The sequence below is a fragment of the Pinus tabuliformis genome, chromosome 2_1 (genome assembly GCF_031772625.1).
Source record: "Pinus tabuliformis cultivar Carrire ecotype Pingquan chromosome 2_1, CPIR1, whole genome shotgun sequence".
In the NCBI taxonomy this organism is placed as follows: Eukaryota; Viridiplantae; Streptophyta; class Pinopsida; order Pinales; family Pinaceae; genus Pinus; species Pinus tabuliformis.
The window spans coordinates 692,628,503-692,649,569 of NC_142299.1; positions in this window are offsets into that span (position 1 = coordinate 692,628,503).

Here is a 21,067-nt window from a genome sequence, read left to right on the forward strand (position 1 = left end):
ACATCATCTATAAGCCTATTCCTTCTCCCTCAACCCTCCAATCCTCACCCCTTACCCCTGGAGGACCAAGTCCCTTGCTTAAAGAGCAATTCCATTCTTCACTCCATCCTGGGAAGGGGTTTCCAAGATCACTTTCCACCTATCCATTGACATTGAATTTACAGGTGATCCCTACACTAGCCGGACTCCTCCCATCGGTGGAAGTCCGTAAAGAGTAGGGAGACTTAGCTGTGGTGACAGTGAGCTAAGCCTCCATCGTTGACCTTAACCTAGCAGTTGCCCTCCTAGGAACCCCTTTTAGGTCCCCTGCTAGTTTGAGTGGTAACAATTCCCATGTTAAATACCCTCTCAGTAACCTGTTAAATTTAAACACCTTATAAAATGTATTCAATAATGTAAGTCTCAAGGTGAAAAAGAGATAAGGAAGATATGGCTAAATCTAGAGGCTTGAGATAAGTCCTAGACATGGTCAAATAGTTTCCAAACACATACGACCATTAATTAAAGGATTGTCGTTTTAAATTAGGATCTAAGATAAAGATACTTTACATCATGAAAAATTTATGGCAACAATGATAGAGTAGCCCACAAATGATGATTATCAATAAATAACAAATCCAAGCATATAGGTAAACAAGAGAAAGGCTAAAACAAAGTTTTCAATGGTTGAATTGCGCACAACGGCTAGGAAAACCTAGATGTCAGCCCTAAAATTATGGGTGAAAAATGTATAAAATGATGATTTTCACTTTTCCAGTGTAATATATGCAAACCCTAGTTTTAGGACAATAATATATAAGGTGCATTATGCTAGTTAATGTATATTTTCCAAAAATTAACCCATTTTTACCATAAAAGGAAAAAGGGAAAAATAGATTCTCTAAGATTGACAGACATAGAATAGCGCCTTTCGTAATTGTTTATATGGAATCAAATGATAGAGGTCAAAGGTGGAAGACCTTGGGTGGAGAGAGAGGGGGAGAAGACAGCTTCTCAACCAAACCCTAGTGAATTTGACTAAGAGATATTTAAGGTCACAAAATGTTACTCTAGTTTCCTTGATGTATACTTGCTGAGAAATCTTGCATATGTAGATATTCCAATTCATAAAAATATACTATGTACCATGAAGATTTCATAAACCCTACTTCTACAATATTAGCAAAATGAAAGAAAATACACACAATAAACTTTCACAATTCACCAAAAGCATCCCTTCATCAATGCAAGAAATTTCATCCATGTAATTTTATTTTCCCTAAGAAAGTTTCGCAATCTAGTGATCCATTGTGTCTAAGAGAGAGAGAGAAAGAACTAGTATGCACTTCTTTTACAAGATAAATGAGTGTGTTGACAATGATCCTCCTAAATTCTACTTCCCTCTATTTATATGAGGGAAACCAAGTCAAATTAGGGTAAAATACACTAAAATTCCTAAAATAAAACATTTTAGTGTTTACACGTTAAGTAGATCATAATTTGACCTAAAAGATAGCTCTGATGATGATAAAACATAAAAATTTCTGATTTTTACTCCATGCATGACATCATTCCTAAAAAGTGAATATCTCCCTCAAGCATTGTGCTAAAGGTGTCCAAAGAGTGTTTTTCAGTCTAATTCATCTCCTCAGCATCAAAGGTATATCCTTAAGCCAATCTTGCCCTCAATTATACAACATTAACAACAAGCCCCATTTCATCACTCCAAGCTATAGAAGGGTGACATTACAAGCCTTGGGTGTGACATCGTCATCAAAAAGTGTACCAACCCTCCAAAGGGATCATAAGTCATCATCATGAATAGGTTCCAAGAATAAGGAAACATGCAACAAGAACATGTATGGCTAGTGTGGGGGCATCCTATGTCACTAGGGTATACCATCATTCATGGAAACATATTGGCTTCATTCTGTAGCATTTTAGTTCTCAGAGAAGGGGGGGGATGACAAGCATCAATGCTCAATCCATCCCATAGATAATTATCATCTCAAAGTGGTGAACAATGTGGCTTCAAGGTCATGCAATTCCATCATGTTGTGTTGGATTTCCTCATAATAGTGATGGAGGTGTTATGCTCCTATACCAATAGGTGTCATATTTCATGATTGACTTGATGAGCTCTGTAATATTTTCATCCCTTTCCTTGTTGCAAAGGTTTTCCATATTATCAAAAAACCAAAAAATGTAAAAAATGTAAAGAGGGTATACCCTGAAAGAAAAATCAAAAGGTAAAAAGAATAAAATGGTCAAAAAAGTGAAAGAAATGAACCCCAAATAAAGAAATACCAGGAAAGTGTGCAAGTCCAAAATGCCACTACTTTTTATTTTTCTGTAATAAGCATTGTGTGCAACTTGTTCAATTTATGCCACAATTGATGAATGGCCGAACATCTTAATCTTGGCTAGGTCATGTTTTAGAGATAGAGAATAAAATCTGACCAAACTGTTTAATCTTGGTAGATAAGTAGATAGGTAGAGTAAATAAAAGGAGCTCAAGAGTTAAATCTGAGCCCTTGGATGTAATAAGTGCAGACTTAGGTAGGCTTGCCATGCAAAGAAAAGAAAAGTTGATGAGGGTTTGCTAGTCCAAGTGCACCCAAGTAAAGAAGAAAAAATGCTAGGCCAAAGTGGGCAGGATAGGTAGATTGGTGTTGTATAATGATACCAGGGTGATAGATTATGTCTCTAAAAAATGTTAATCTTTATCTCTATCACTGGTGCAATGGTGGATATTTTACTTGATGCAGCTCAAACAAGACAAGGTTCAATAACTAACTCCCCTTCATGTTTTTCCCTAATCATTCACTAATTTCCTCAAAGTATTAAGATATGTTCTTAATATCATTCACAAACCACTCCTTCCCATCCCTCTCATTTCATAAAGTGCCTAAGTAAAACCCTATTTTACTTAGGAAAATGGCAAAAAATTTCCCATAGATACCTTTTTCCCACTACAGCCTAAGTTTTAAATGTAAACTTCTAACATTTTGACTTAGCACTAGTTCATTACATTTTTTCATATTAACTCTAACACTTATTATATAATTCCCATACACTTATCCCCATCCCGTATTATGTGAATATATAACAAAAATCCCGATATTATACATATTCCCGCCCCCGGTCGAATATGACCATACACACTGTTTAAATAAGAATTGACGGATTTATTATGAATTCCCTCCACGTGCCATATGGAGTTAATTAACCATTCGGGTTAATTAATAACCTTTTTCCCCGACCATTAAAACCAAGCACCGAACCAATCAAAACGCACCCGATATATTAAAAACACAGTTTATTATAAACCGGGCCTGCTGCTTAACTCCCCGCCAAATCACTTGCCCATCTGCCATTCGATTAGACCGTTCACATCCAATGGTTGATGATCATTTTGTAACCACATTTTTTATCATTGTTTAACCCACGGGGGACTGGCGGTTTTGCCCCTGTACCTCTGCCACGCGTCACCCCTCCGGGGTGCTCGCTCCCTCCCAGCCTGAAACCGCTCAGCCCCAAAAGCGGTGTGGGCAAAATCGCTTACCATCCTACTGCTGACATCATCCGCTGACGTCATTTATCCTTTGCTGACATCACCCACCACGTCATCTGCCACGCCATCTGCCCCCGTACTCCCACTGACGTCATCCATACTGCTTATGTCGTCCACCCATCAAATCAAAAAAATCCTGCCAAAACTTCATTTTGTCAAATAAAAGGGAAAATCATCATTTTGGCTATATTTTTCTGCATATCGTGCTCTCGTGCAAAAAGCTATCTGCTCCAGTTTCAGCCGCTACCCGACCACAAAGACTCCAACAACGAGCTCGCGGCCTCAACCAACTTGCCATTTCATAGTTTCTTCCTCTTTAATGCAGTTTTAACCAACACCGAGGGACTTCCAAGCTTGCAGAAGAGAGAAAATAAAGAGAGATACAGGGAGATTTTCTACCCAAACTAGTGGACCTTCAGAGACAGAAATTGCCAGAGGAAATATGATCAGAAGATGCATTTGCAGTTTTGTTTTACCAGACAACGATGAGCAAGGGTAAAAACAACATTAAAGTGTATCAAAATAGCATTAAAGTGTATCAGATCAACATTAAAGTGTATTGTATCAGCATTAAAGTGTATCAGATCAGCATTAAAGAGTGGAAAAATAGGTCAAAATGTAGCAGATCAGAATTAAAGTGTAGTAGATCAGAATTAAAGAGTAGCAGATCGGAATTAAAGAGTATCAGTTAAGATAGGCAGCCAGCGAAGAGTTACTGAAGAAGACTAGTTGTTTCTATTTTTCTTGTAAACTATTATTAGTCATCCTAGATGTTATCTCACAGCTATTATGAGATATTTGTTTTACAATTTTGAGCATAACTACCCCCTCCATTGGAGTATTGAGTGTGGATTCTGAGACTCTGCTGAAATATTGTTTTTTTGGAATATAGAGCTGTTGGAATCAACTGTTGCCTGGCCTACTGGATGAAGAATTGAATCAGAGGACTTGTCACAGATTTCTTGAATCAACCACTGGATCAATAAGTCCTCTATATCTTATGCTTTAAAGTTTTCTTGTTTATTATATCATCTGTGTTTCATAATCCGATAAAGAAAAGGTTAATTTTAGAATATGCTTGATTGCACTCTGTTTTCAGTCTTTATTGTTCTCTATGTTTTCTTCAGAATTTGGATAAGCAGTGAACTCTTAATTGCTCCTGTTTCCTGATCCTTTCATGTTGATTATTTTCTAAAGAATACTTAACTAATACTTATCAGTAATCATCCAATTTCCCTCTCTAAATAGGTTGAAGGATTCTTAACTACCCTTCACCCAATTTGAGCCCATTCCATCTATTTCAAGCCTTTATTTGTTCCCTGTTTGACTACCTTGCTCTGTGAAGCCATCCTTTGTTAAGAAACCAAATCCAGAAAGCCATCTTCTTGGACTCCATTAGCCCAATGGACTAAACTACTTTGTCTTACCTCTCTGTTCTATTGAGTCTCACCACCCAAACACAAACAAAACCCTTGAACTTCATAACTAGCCTAATACCTTTAAAAACAAAGCTAAATCATAAAGAGAGAGCCCTATCTAGATACAGATTGGCTAGATTCTATATCTAAAAGATTGGTCTGTGGTTACCTCGGCCTCCTTTCCCCTTCTTACAATTTCTGGAAAAACCTGAGTGATAACAGGAGGAGTGTCAAGCCATCCCTCATGAGAATTCAAATGTAATTAGGAAGCAACATCTAAAAAACACTGTCAAAATCAAGTGAGATCATCATCATAGGTATAGCGACCATAAAGGTATTATGGTGGACCATATCTAATGCTAAAGGCACAGGGGTACTTCACACAAACATTGTCTTCAAATGTCTTTCTAAATGATGATTTGTAAACAAGTTACCACACTTATAGATGGGATGGTTATCCAAAGGCCTTTTAGGTGCTTCCAACCTAAGGGGAGTATCAATTCTTAGGCTGACCTATCAATTAATAGGTGCATATGAAGATAGGACATGGAAAGAGATTGGATTCATGGAAGATACCACAATCTTGGTACTAGCTTTAGGAGTTCATGTTACCTCAAAACCTATCATGTGTTGTGAGATACCTCACAAGAAAAAAATCCAAAAAAAGCAAAACAATGAGGTGGATGCCACTATCACCTCAACACTCCACCTCCCACTCTTTACCAAAATTTCACCACACAGGAGGTTTCCCACTATAGGTCACCTAAATATGCTATAGGTTAATGGGATCAAGGTGATACTTTGATAGGCTTGATGTCATGATGGCCATCACATGCTCCTTGCCTATAGATATGTCATTTTTACCCTTTTAAAGCTCCCATTAAATGAAACATATGATGTTTTCCTTATTTCTCCTTGTCCTAAACAATTTCATGAGGAGTCTAAAACTTCTCAAGTACCACCTATCTCAATCCACCTCCTCTTTATAAATCTTTAGAAGTAGTCTAATTATCACAAGTGCAAGATTTGTAATGCAAAGGACTCAAGCGCAAGATATGTAATGCAAAGGATTGTCATACTCTCTAAAGAAAAGATGCTCTTCAAGGTCTTTTCTCACCTTCAATTCAACACCCTCCTCACTTCCTATTCAAGTTTTGTATCTCAAACCAAAAGTATGCACCCTTCGTTTCACTTTGTACCAAACCTCTCCGTCCTCTTGCCTTTCCATGCCCTTGAATGGTTTCTTCCTCTTTTCCTTCTTCTTCATCCCTTATCCATTGAATTCTTAGGGAAGGCCTTGCCTTACACTGATAAACTTTCTCTAGTGCCTTGACAATTATACTACATCATAAGGTTTCCATAATTAATGTTGTTCACCAAGTTGTGTGAAGCCCCATTTTAGAATGTGACCATTGTGGGTCCAACATAGGCCTCTTATATTTAGTGTCCCTTAAGAAATTAGTAACACTTTGGGTCATACATTCCATCCTCATAGACACTTTCTCCTTTATATTCGTATCCTTCTTGATCTAATTGGGGAAGAACTCCTTCCTACTCTACTTTTGTTTGTCATTGGTCTTCCCTTTCCTATATTTCTCTAGGTTGTCCTCTTGGGTAGGGCCCGGCTTGAGATGGCTTCTCACTAGACTGGACCAATTGGCATGTGTCTTCCTTGCCTCCCAGTGACATTGGTCTTGGTTGTTACATCCCATAGACTGTAGCTATGGGATCAGTTCTTCAACCATTTTTTCAAATGTCCCTTTCCAATGGAATTTTTCCTTCACCATCTCAAATTAGTATAATTGGCTTTTGCTTCTTGCATTTTCTATTTAAAGTCTAGAATCATTACCACTCATCTCTTTTGTTCACTAGCTCAACCAATGCTACTTAATCTTACTTCATGCCTTCACTAATTTAGCTCTAGCATTGTAACGTTCACCACTTGGCTTTGCTGATTCCATCCTAGCTTCAATGCCTCTCACCTCTCCTTTCCTTGCTATTTTATCCCTCTCACCTCTACTTATGCTATTAACTTTTATGTTGGAGGATCATCAACTGTTTAGCTCCAATAGTACCACTATTGCATATTTTCATGCCTAGATAAACTTTGACATCATCATCTACCTTCCTTAGTTCCAAGTATGGCTCTTCTACCTCTTATCCCTTTCCTTTTTATATTTCATATCTATCATATATTTATCTTTCTAGTTCTATCTTTTTGTTATAGCCCAAAATGCTCTTTTTAGGTGACAAAGCCCTATATACAAATGGGACAATAGGGTTAGTGGAGAAGGGCTACCCAATGTCACCTCAGTATGTCCTTCACTCCCTTTAGGGAATATTTCCTCCGACACAAAGTGGAATCCCTAAAATAAATTGTCTAATGAATGATAATAAATTGTAACGGTTTTAGACTTAGGGTAAGTCTTCTTCCATCATGATGCTTCATGTGCTTGACTTCTTCCCCACCTAACTGGGGATGTCGTGCTCTTAGATTGCCTCCAAGCATGCAATATTATTGATTCATCCTAAGGCATGTTATTTCACTTTTTCCCCTCACTTACTATGGATAATTCAACCTTGCTACCTCAAGGGAGGTTGTAACAAAAAAAGGACAAGTGGGGTATCAACCATTCTTTATAGAGCTTTTTCCCTCTTTTGTACTTGATAAACTATCTAATGAATGATAATCAATTGTAAGGGTTTTAGACTTAGGGTAAGTCTTATTCCATATCATGACGCGTCATGTGCTTGGATTCTTCACCACCTGACTAGGGATGTCATGCTCTTATATTGCCTCCAAGCATGCAATATTATTGATTCATCCTAAGACATATTATTTTGCTTTGTCCCCACTTACTATGGATAATTAAATCCTGCTATCTCAAGGGAGGTTGTAACACAAAATGGACAAGTGGGGTATCAACCATTCTTTATAGAACTTTTACCCCTATTTGTACTTGATTACTAGTAGGTTTAGTGCTGTTAATTTCATTTCATTATAGATTGGGTATAAGTGTGTATTTTAGGAGAATTGAACTATGCACTTAGGTTCATTAATGAAGTGGACCACTCTTTTGAATGCATGCCACAACATTCATTTTCTACCCAAGTATATTTAACACCAAAACAACATTCTTTTATGTGGATTATTTCCATTTCTCCTCTCTTCCATTTGGAACACGTGGTTGAAGTGCCTCACAAAGGTGATTCATAAATTTGCCCCTCATTAGTTTGGTTTATTTTGTTAATTTGTAATTATGTACTCATTGTGAAGACTACTTAAAGTACCCTAATTTGTTGTTATCTACTAATGGATGCTTAGGGAAAGAATTTCCTTCTACTCCTAGTGTTTTGTTGGTAGCTAAGGTATTATACTAGCCTTAGAGGGTTCCATAAGTTTAATATGGTTTACCAGGTCGATTGAAGCCCACTTTTTGAATGGGATCATTTTGAGGCTGACATGGATCTCTCGTCATTAGTTTTTCTTACGAAATCAATAATGGATTTTCCCTAGACAAGACAAATTGTCAAGCCTCTTTTCTACCTCCTAGAGACTTTTTTCTCAGTTATTGCATCCTATTACCATTCCAATTAGTAGGGTTGTCAAAGAAACTTGCAACCTCACTTGGCTGGAACACACTAGGTAAGGGGCCACTATCACCTTCGCTTGAGTCCCACACTTTAAGATGAAATTCCATTGAAACAACTATGGGAATCTTGCCTTGTGTACGTCAACCAATCAACACAATACCAGTACCTTATGATGGGGTCTAATGACTAAAGGGAGGAGTTTTATATTGTTGCCTTGCTAGCTTAATATGAAAAATTTGCAATGAAGTTTACCAAATTGGTAAGAAAGTACCAATTTACATGCTAACATTTCTTTACCAAATTAAATGAAGCCCATTTTCTGAATGGGACCATTTTGAGGCCAACATGGACCTCTAGCCGTTAGTTTTCCTCAAGAAATCACTAACGCCCTTCAATTTTTCTTTTTTGGTTCTATTTTCTTGTTGTATCTTTGGTTATGCCTTAATTTTTGTCATTATCTTATGTTGGACTTGACTTGAGATTGATTCTCCCTACATAGGACCAATCTTCAAGCCTCTTTTTACCTCCTAGAGGTTTTTGACTCAATTATTCCATCTTAATACCATTCCAATTAGTAGGGTTGTCAAAGATACTTGTAACCTCACCTGGCTAGCACATAAAGAACAAGGGGCCACTATTACCTTGGCCCAAGTCCCACACTTTAAGTTGAACTTCTTTTGAAATTGCTATGGGAGGCTTCCCTTGAATTCTTCAACCGACCAACACAATACCTGTGCCTTATGATGGGGTCTAATGTTCAAGGAAGGATTTTTATGTTGTTGTCTTGCAATCTTAATATGAAAAATTTGCAATAAATGGTACTAAACCAGAAAGCAAGTACCATTTACTTGCTAATTTTCCTTTACATTGACCTTACCAATTTGCTAAGTTGCATTCACATTCCTTCCTTTAACTTGGCATTTTTCTTACCAATTCACTGAGTTGTGTTTGTAATACTTCTTTTTTCAACTTTACCTTGAGGACTGATGCCTCAAAATCTAGCAATTGTGAGAGGTCTCATAAAACAAAAGTCAGACTTGGACACAATAATGAGGTGGATTCCATTGTCACCTTACCACTCCACGTCCTACTCTTTGGTGGAATTTCACCACATAGGAAGCTTCTCAATATAGGTCACCTAAATGGTATTATAGGTCAAAGGATCAAAGGTGGCACTTTGATAATCCAATCAAAATACTCAGACTTGGAACAAGGGTCAATTTTTTGTGATAGGGAATAATGCACCTATGAAGAACCCTATAAAGAGAGACTTGTAGCTTATTGTTTTCAATATATGATTCAACAATGGCACAACTAGACATATAAGAAGGAAAAGGTTTGATGAAAGATATGATCAACAATAGGAGCAAAAAATCTTCAAATGACCCTAAGTTGAAGCCTTAATGCAAACTTAGGGGTTTTCAAGCCCTATAACTCCCTAAGGTTAATGATGTTAGCCCTAAAGAAGCACTTTCAACCATTAAAAATGCTAGACTGATGTTTTAATACTCAACAAGGTGGACCATCTTCAAATCAACTCAACATTCAAGCCTTAGTTGAATTCATTTTGAAACCCTAACCCTAGAGGCTTGCCTCGAAGGGCCAAAATATTAGGGGAGACAGAAAAAGTAAAATATTTGAGTTTTGATCACCAAAACAAATGTTAGTGCGTTCTATCTACTTAGATGATGGCGTCTTAGGGATTTTGACCATGGAAATATCAATGGCCCCAGGTTTTCACTTGCTAACCCTAACTATCACTCAATGAGGGGATACATTTTACTAGAGAAAATCTCTCTAGGAGGTTCTCTAGGAAAATTCAAGGATACAAAATTAAAGCATGCAAAATTTACCAAACAGTTCATATAAATATAAGCATTTAGACATGGAACATAGAAACCCTAGCAATATTCATTACATGATCTCGTCATAAAGGATATTCAACAAAATGTACTCAAATTATTGTACTCAGAATTGTTGTTGAAGATTAATAATAAAACCCTCATCTGTTGCACTGGTTTTTCCAAAAAAAAAAATTGTGAAAATTCCTATGCTCAAGGAACCCCTACTGCAGCAAAACTGAATTTACTTCACCTACTTGATTTTAATATACATTATCAAGTTATTTTCTTAATAATATTGAAGTAAATTACTTCTATAGGCTACACCAATTTAATTTGATTACATGAAACAAGAAACTGAGCAAAGAAAAAGATACATAGGACATCGTTATTTTTGGACAAAATAGTCCTCGGAAAAACCCAATGTGGGAAAACGGGTGCAGTAGCTCTGAGGGTTTTATATTATTAAGTAGTAGTTTTGAATACAATGCTGGATGCCCTCCTGACAATCCAGTTACAGAGAAAAATTTAATGGTAGAAAATTGACTGAGATAACCTCACTTCACCTAGCAGTTTTCAACTGATCCGGCAACAAAACTGGCTAACCTTGGCTATCTTCTGCACTGGCCCTGCGTAGGCTCTGCGCTATCTCTTCTACCTTTTAAAGCTTCCGCGTCAACCTCTCTCGGTTGTTTTGGCAACTCCTTGACAGTTTTTGGCTTTCTGTATGAGGGCAGCCTCACTTCTGCGCTAGCCCTTCTGGATATGTGTCAAGACTGTGTGGGCCTAGACTGGCCCAACACCAATCTCTCTAGGTGTTGCATTGCCTCCACTAGTGGCTCTCCACCTCTATGCCCAGTATTCCCAAACTATCCTTGCCCCTCTGTTGTAGAATGATCACTCAGTTCAAATTTCTCAGTTTCCTAGCCCCAGAAATCGAACTCCAGATCAATTCGTTATCTCTGTGTGTCTCTCTAAATGAACCCCAAGCCTCCTTATTATACTTTTCTCGTTGAGACCTCAAAAGTCGAGATTAAGTCTCTAATAAATTGCTAAGATCCTTGAAAAGCCTAGAATGGGACCACACAAGACCTAGGGTTTACAAATAAAAGTGGGAGGAGACCCTCAAATGAACTCGCTAGGTGAAGGTAGTGTAGGGAAATGGTTATTTAAATGATTTATTTGACCGAATACTATGTGCAAAAACCCTCAATAAGACCTCTCACTATGACATTCAAATGCCAAGCTAGGGCTTCATTTTTCTCTCACATGAATCGTGGTAATTGTGTGAAAGCTTGAGGATTCCTAGAGGAGACACCATTGCAATATCTTTTCCAATCAGAATAGAAAAAATCCTTGTCTAAAGGAATTCACATGCAGCCCTAGCTAGGCCATCTAGGAAAGAGGCATAAATTTTTGAGGAGAAAAAGAGAGGTAAAAGGAGGGTGACCACTAATTGTTTTTGGATTAGTGCCTTAGCCTTGGGCTATGGAGTCTATGTGATTCCAAATTTGGCTAACATTTGTCTTCAAGGAGGCTAAGGAGTGATTCCCTAGCTATCGCTCTATAGCATTTACCCACCCAAGATCAATGGACTTTTATGGAAGAAGAACAAGTTCTAATCCACTATGAACATTCATCTACTTGCTAATCAATGAGTAACATGCAAAAATCGGCAATCCAACAATCTTTTCAATGATATTCAATAATTAGGGAAAAATAAGAACATAGCTAGTTGCAAGATTTACCAACATTAGACATTATTACATGAAAAATATTCAACAAAATAACTTACAAGATAGCAAGAGATATATCCAATCCAAGGTAAAGATAGCAGCTCCAAGAAAGAACAAGATTTCAGCTCCCAAAAATATCGAAATGCATCAAAATAACTCCATTAGACATCCAAGAAAAAGTGCAAATTTCTCAAAAGAGAGATATCCAAGTGTGATGATGATGAGGTGGATTGAGAGATAGGGGTCTCAAAGCCAAATGCCATGGGCTAAAGGGTGGTAAAGATGAAGGAAGCCCACATGTAAGGGAATATGAATGTAGGAGGGAGCAATCGTGGTACATGAGTTACCCTAGACTTTGTTTTCCCCCCTTCTTCATTTTCCTTTTTCCATATATTTATTTTTCTATATCTTACTGCTCGGGGCTCCAGGGGATGAGAGCATGATGTGTACGATATATTTGTGATTACCCCCCTTAAGGTGGGGCAATCCATTGCACACCAGTGGTTGGGACATACATGGGTTCCTTAATGATGCAAGGGGAAATCATAGGGGCCCTAGGAACCAATCTGATGGCCATAATGATAAGGAGTAGGGCAGATGTTTAGCTTTTTCCCACATGCTAAATTTTATATTTCCAACCATCTTTTGTATGTTGTGGTATTATTTGCTTTTGTATGTCACCATATTATTCTTTTATCCTTCTTTTTTAGCTACATCAACCTCTGGGTTCCAGGACTGACCAAGACATGTGGAAAAGGGGAGGGGGTGTACCAGAGCCTATGGACCTAGTGGTCACGTGGACCCAAAGGTGGAAGATGATCAAATAGGGCATGTAATGTGCGGAGGGGAGTGAAAAATGTGGAATGGGAAACAAGACCGTGCTAAAGCTAGTGCCCATCCTAAATCTATAAGCCAATAAGGGAGGTCCCACAGCACTAGGGATGAGGATTAACCCCCTAATTAAGATGATGAAACAAGACTACAGTCAAATCCCTTCCTTCTTCCAAGTCACCCAATAATCCACACCCAACTTTGCCCATGAAAAACAAGCATAAACACCCGATTTCATAATGGAAAACCATATATTGAGAATTATATGGCCCACCTTCAAACATATGATCTTGATACATGGGCGAGGGCACATACGACTTGCTCAAGGAGAGGAGACATCTAGCTTAATCTCGACTACATTGGTGGCTGTCAGGGGCTATTGGTTGTTAACTGAAGGCAAATCTTAAGAGAAAAATTCTCCCATGGGGGTCACCCACTTAGGTTGCATAACATGGACCAAGCATCATGTGGAGTAGGGTGTCGTCAAGGCCTCTACTTCTCTAGACCACTTGGAAAAAAAAACTCAAACTTAAGTGAAAACAACCATTCATTAGAGACTAAGACAATAAATGCATCTAAGTGGACCATACTCAAGTGTTAATGAGATATAAATACTTCAAACTAAGATCACCTTTTAATATCTAACTAGACCAAGTCCCATAAAGTTGTTCCCTATCTTTGTAGGGGTGGGTAAGTATTCAACCTAAGGGGAGGTGGAATTTCCATGGTTAACCATTCAACCAATAGCTGTTGCTGTAAGTGAATGGAAATTAAGGGGAAAGACTTCTTGGCCAAGTTAAGTGAATGGAAATTAAGGGGAAAGACTTCTTGGCCAAGTGTCATGGTCAAGGGACCAGAAAATGGGAGTCCACATCCTGAGTGTATAGATGTAATGGAGGGAACAATCATGGAATCATGAATGAGTTACCCCACTTAGTCTGATTTTTCCACCCCGTTGAATTTAATTTAGGATATATAATTTAATTTACCCCTTAGGATGAAGTAGTTTATAGCTCATCAAGGTTGGCTGTAATGGTTCCTTTTGATGTGATGGATACTCGAGTGCTCAAGAACCTCATGGTAGCTAATCAGGATGGTATAGCTCACACTATTCCTTTTCCTACACACTATCTTATGTCCCAACCATGTTTTACATTTTGATTTTCTTTTTCTTTTGCTGTGGCCATATTATGTTTTTTCCATTCTTTTAGCTACATCAATTTCCAGAGCAATGTTGCATCAAGCTCTCTAAGAATCAAGTGTTTCATGATAGGTAAAAACATAGATATTCATTGTCATTTCATCAGAGATTGTTTGCAGCTTGGAGTGGTCTAGCTACAGTATGTTCCCATAGATGAGCAGGTTGTTGTGATATTCCCACTTAGCATTATTGCTAAGTGAAATATTAATTTTGGTAAACTTTGTCTTAATTCACGTTTTCACTTAGGAAATGTGGGTTTAGACGCCCCACTTTGATTTTTGATTAAACGCAAGCCCCAAATATTAGAGGTGGAAGGGAATATCGAGCCACTAGTGGAGCATGGGGGCCACCCATAGAGAATTGTGGCCCACATGGAGAATATGAATGCCTTTGAAGGAATTCGGTGGGAGGAAATCAAGTTTGACCCACATGAACACATTGGAGACATTTTGAAAAAAAGGAAGGAAAGACACTCATTTAGCCATTCATTCATCTTTGCGAAAACTTGTCTTTGACATAGCACACTTGAGCTAAAGCCAAGTCTGTAAGTGTTGTTTAGCGCACGCGTGTTTCTAAGCGGAAATCTCAACCCTTTCTTTGGTGAGCTTCAAGTGTCAGCCCAAGGAGGGAGTTCCATCCATTTCAGTTTGTTCTAGCAGTGGGAGTGTGAGTTTGTGGGGAAGAGTCACAAGCAATAGCACATGAACTACACAATGCTTGGAGGAGGCATTCTTGGGGGTCGAGGAGTGAAGGGAGTTTGGGCCTGAGATTGGAGGAGGAGCTCGGGGGAGTGATTGCTTGGAGATTATGGCTATTTTGGGGGCTATTTGCAGGAGTATTGACAGGTGGGTCGAATTACGTAGCAGTAGAGCCATAGAGGGGAAAGAGGGCCGAAATTCCAAGGTCAACCATAGGTCAATTCCTTTGTGGGTTATTCTGGGTATTTGGTGGAGAGGTTAGGGTTAATTTCCTGGATTTTTTTTAGCATTGGAGGAGGCCCTAGCAGGACTTCTTCACACCCAACAGTGTATTTCTGGGTAGTTCAGCACAGAGCTAGGAGAGAGAGAAACAACACACTTGAGAGGGACTTCTTATTGTTCATTTGGGCTAGCTAGCTTGCCTTGAGCAAGCCTGTTACCGCTCAAACTAGCAGGGGACCTAAGGGAAATTACTTAAGGGTAAAAGCTAGGCCAAGGGCAACAAATGGAGTCTTAGCCCACTATCACCTCAGCTAAGGCTCCCTTCTATTTACAGACTTTCACTGATGGGAGGAGACCCAACATGTGTGGAGTCACTAATGAAGGATAGAGTGACCTGAATAACCCTTTCCTAGAATTTAAAGGATATAGATTGCTTACTTTGTAAGAACGCTACTAGGTAATCTAGGGAAAGGAAAAGAGGATTTGAGGGTTAGGTTTATGGGATTGACCTGTGAAGGAGTTTACCAATCTCTAAAATCCTTGTTAGAATTGGTATCCTAGATGGTTCTTGAAGAATGGTCTTTCAAAGGAGTGGGACCACGCGGGGCCAAGTGGACCCAGTCTATGGTATGAGGAAGGAATGTAACAACCAATGGTATTCTTACCCTAGACAAGGTGGAGAGAGGATCAAATAAAATATAATTACTCAAAGATGTTGGTTTGACCTTGGGAAGTGTTAGCCTTCGGGATGGTAGGGCAAGTTTTGGTCCTGAAGCTAGGGCTTGGATTTTCTCCCAATTCCATCATCAGAATGTCTTCAAATTTGGAGGAGGGCTAGAGGAAAGGCCAACATAGGAGACCCTAGGAGATTGAATTTTTTTAGTGGCTAGCTTGTCAGGAAATTAATGCCCTAGGCACTCCAATGTGGCTAGACTTGGGAGAAGATGAAAGAATAAGAGTTTTAGTGACCACCCTTGGTGGATTAGTGCCTTAATCCTTGGGAGAATGGAGTCTATGTTGATTATGTGTCATATTTCTTGGTTCCAAGTCAAGGAGGCCTCAAAATTACTTCACAAACCCTCTAGGTCTAGTGAAAGAAATCTTGCAACTTTTATACTTCAAATGCACAAGAGGAATGGCTTATCAAGGTCAGATTTTATCCCTAGGAGATTTCACTCACAATACATGGCCCATACATGGAAATAATGTTATAATAGAGACAATCCCACAATATTACGCGATAATTTGCATGCAGCAATTAGCTGTAAAACAACAAAAATTCCAGACCAGTATATATGAAAAAAGTAACAAGAATAACATCAAAATTTCATACTTACATGCAATAGAGTGCATCCAACCATTCAAAAATGACAATAGAGAAGCTCCAAGATATGATAGACCAATAACCATACATCAAAATTCATCCATAAATGCTCGAATTCATCCTCCAGAAAAAGTGCGAAGTTCTCTAAAGAAGAGAGAGACCCAATCCAAAGTGATCATGAGAAATGAACTCATCTCCCTCCTATTTATACACAACTTAAGAGTTCAAATTATCCTCCTTGGCCTACATAAGCCCAAAAAATAAAATAATGTGCTAATAATACAACTTTTGGTGACAAGCCCACCAAACTAGCTTATAAAAGAAAAAGTAAGCCTCTCAAGAGGTCAAAAAATAATCTATGCATGTCAAGGGCCCTCTAAGAGGCCTAATGGGGTCCATGGGTGCCACAATGAAGAATAAGACCGTCAAAAGTAGTGGACAAGGGGTTGGCCCCTTGTAATAACCTGTGGTGCTCTAAATGACATGTGGGGGCACACAAGTGTCGTCATGGGTCTCCAAACAAATCAAAGATGTTGTAGATCGTCTACAAGGGCTAGGATGATGGTGTAGGTGATGCCACATCATTGTGAAAGTCTTGGATCATCTGCCAAATGTAGGGTGTAGATTTGGGGCTAGCTACCCTAGAAGCAACAGTTAGTTGTTGAAGAGTTAGAGCTTCAGTGAGGAAGTAGAGACAGTGAGGGGTAGAAACAGTGAGACTGGAGGAAGATTTCTAGATCTAGTGTGTGCATTGCAAAGAGGTAGAAGAGCGACAAAGAAGCTGATGTAAGGATTGCGCAGTAGCTTCTAGAGGTAGTTCGATGTGCAGATTTGGGAATTCATTTCAATGTTCCAGTGGTAGAAGAATTTTGCAGAGGCTGGGAGAAGTGTTTCCAAAATCAGTGCTAAGTAGAAGAAGCAACTGAAATTGAGATCCATGTCGTACGGATTAGAGCCTGTACAAAGCCCATGCAGAGGGTGATGCAAGGAAATTCGTAGAGGGTTTTAGAGGCCAGTCGTTAGAGCCAGATTTTCCTGTGGGGTGAGGAAAATTCCTCACTAGATTTTTGCTAGTATTTTTCTCTGTAGGATTGCCAGATTCAGAATCTAGATTATTGTACTTAGATTTCACTACTGCATAATAATAAAAACCCTCAGCTGCTGCATCGATTTTCCCAAGTTGGGTTTTTTCTGGGGACTTTTGTCCAAAAATAACGGTGTCATATTTTTATTTGTGTGCTAAATTTTCTCAGTTTCCAGCATTATTATTTTTCGCATAATTTTATTTTTGAAGGTTATAGTGTGCTTAATTTTTTGTTGCTGTAGCAATAAACTGAATAAGTAATTTATCAGTTAGAAGAATTAATACCAGTTGCTGCAATAAGATTTCAATTTTGAAATTTTCACAAGAAATTTTTTTAGAATGACCTATCAATTAATAGGTGCATCTGAAAAGAGGACATGGAAGGAGATTGGCTTCATGGAAGATAACACAATCTTGGTACCAGCTTTAGAAGTTCATGTTGCAATTTCACCTCAACACTCCTACTCATTAGTGCAATTTCACCACACAAGAGTTTTCCCAGTATAGGTCACCTAAACGTGTTCTTGCTGAATAGGATCAAGGTAACACTTTGATAGGCTTGATGTCATGATGGCAATCACATGTTCCTTTCATATTAACATCTATTCTCCCGTGACTCAAGTATGTCATTTTTACCCTCTTAAACCTCCCTTTCAATGAAACATATGCTGCTTTCCTTGTTTCTCCTTGTCCTAAACAATTTCATGATTAATCTAAAACATCTCAAGTACCTCCTATTGATTTGGGGTAGCATCGGATGTGCTCTAGCCATGAAAATTGGTGGAGAGGATAAAACACATGAGATCTCCAAGGCCCATAAATGGTTTGGACAAATTGTACCCAGTTTGGGAGATATTAAAATAATTAATATTTTTAATGGAGTTCTTAAGTTTAAACTTAGGAATAATAAATATTAATGGGTATTAATATAAAACTAGGTTAGAAGGTTCCAAAAGTCATGGATCAAGCCAAATCTAATCTTAACCATTGATTAGAGATTTAATCTCAGTCGTTGAAGGACCAATGAGAAAAGTATAAGAGGAGGCTTGAGGGTCAGTTAGAGAACACACCAGAGTGATCAGTCATTCATTTTTCTATAGCGAGGTTGCTAAGCAAAGTTGAATCAATGATCAGCAGCAAGGGGCAGTGACTACGAGGCAGAGAGGCAGAGACAGTAATGAGAGACTAGTGCAGAAGCAAAGAGAGCGAGATCAACAACCAGTCCAAGCTACAGAGAGCCCAACAGAGACAACGCAGAGGCCAAAGGGATTGTGTCATCCACAGAGAGGCTGCTGGAGTGACGCAAAGGGTCCCAGAGGCCATGTAGTGCCTCAAGAGGTTGACACAGGTCAGCAGGAGGCTAACGCAGAGGCCTAAAGGGCCAGTGTTGAGCTTCAGAGTTGCTGGAGAGGGTTTCGTGGGACAGGTTTTCTGAATACCTGTTTCCAAATATAGAGGTATTATTGCAGTGTATTTTTCTCAGTCGGGCGAGCCAGTTAGGCAACTTGTTGTAATCAGAAAGATTGCATAATAATATAACCCTCAGAATAGCTACACTGGTTTTCCTGCATTGGGTTTTTCTGGGGACATTTGTCCAAAAATAACGGTGTCACTTGTGTGATTTTTTTCTTTTAGTTGATGATTTGTAGATGTTGTGACTGTATTGTGTTTATTTTGGTATTTAAATGTTTTAAATAACTTGTTCAGAGTTTACAAGTGGAAGAAATAAACCAGCAGTATACAGATTAATTTTCTAATGGATAGACTTAGAAAATTCAACACCTCCTATCTCAATCCATTGCCTCTCTAGAAATTTTGAGAAGTGGTGTAATTATCACAAGTGCGAAACTTTTGATGCAAAGGACTTGAGCGCAAGATCTATAATGCAAAGGACTGTCATATTGTCTAAAGAAAAGATACTCTTCATGGACTTTACTGACCTTTGATTTAACACCCTCCTCCATTCATTCCTCATTCAATTTTTGTATCTCGAACCAAAATTATGTGCCCTTCATTTCACTTTGTACCGAACCTCTCCCTCCTAATGGATTTCCATGCCCTTGTATGATTTCTATCTCGTTTTCTTCTTCTTTGTCCCTTATCCATTGAATTCTTAGGGAAGGCCTTTCCTTACACTCATAACCTTTGTCTAGTGGCTTGAATATTATACTACACCATAAGATTTCCATATTAATGTGGTTCACCAAGTTGAATGAATCCCCATTTCAAAATGGGACCATTGTGGGTCCAACTTAGGCCTCATATATTTAGTGTCCCTTAAAAAATTAGTACCACTCTTGGTCATACTTTCCATCCTCATAGACACTTTATCCTTTCTATTCCTATCCTTGTTGATCTAATTAGGGAAAAACTCCTTCCTACTCTACTTTTCTTTATTTTTGATCTCTCCTTTCCTATATTAATTAGCTAGTAATGGATTCCTCTAGGTTGTCCTCTTGAGTAGGGCCCAACTCGAGATAACTTCTCACTAGATTGGAACAGCTTCCATGTGTCTTCCTCGCCTCCCAATGAAATTGGTCTTGGTTGTCACATCCCATAGACTGCAGCTATGGGATCATTTCTTCAACCATTCCTCCAAATGTCGCTTTCCAATTGAATTTTTCCTTCACCATCTCAACCTTAGTATTGTTGGATTTTGCTTCTTTCCTTTTCTATTTAAAGTACATAATCATCTCCACTCACCACTTTTGTTTGCTAGCTCAACCAATGTTACTTCATCTTGCTTGATGCCTTCACTAATTTAGCTCTAGCATTTTCACACCTCACCTCTTGGCTTTGTTGATTCCATCCTAGCTTCACTGCCTCTCACCTCTCCTTTCCTTGCTATTTTATCCCTCTCAGCTCTCCTTATGCTATTAACTTTTATGTTGGTATCATCAATTGTTTAGCTCCAAGAGTAACATAATTTCATATTCTTCATTCCTACATAGACTTTGACATCATCAACTACCATCCTTAGTTACAAGTATGGCTCTTTTAGCTCTTATCCCTTTCCTTTTTATATTTCCTATCTATCTTATATTTCCCTTTCTACTTCTAGCTTTTTGTTATAACCCAAAATGCTCCTTTTAGGGGACAAAGCCCTATATACAAATGAGACACTAGGATTAGTGGAGAAGGGCTACCCGATGTCACCTCAGTATGTGCTTCACGCACTTTAGGGTAGCTATCGTCTTACACAAAGGGGAATCCTGAAAAGAAACTACGTCTAACGAATGATAATAAATTGTAAGTGTTTTAGACTTAGGGTAAATCTTCTTCCATATCATGATGATTCATGTGCTTGGATTCATCTCCACCTAATTGGGGAAGTCATGCTCTTAGATTGCCTCCAAGCATGCAATATTATTGATTCATCCTAAGGCATGTTCTTTGGGTTTGTCCCCTCACATTATATGCATAATTAAACCCTACTACCTCAAGGGCGGTTGTAAAACAAAAAGGATAAGTGAGGTCTCAACCATTCTTTATAGAACTTTGACCCCCCACCCTTTGTACTTGTTTGGTAGTAGGTTTAGTGCTATTAATTACATTGCATTGTAGA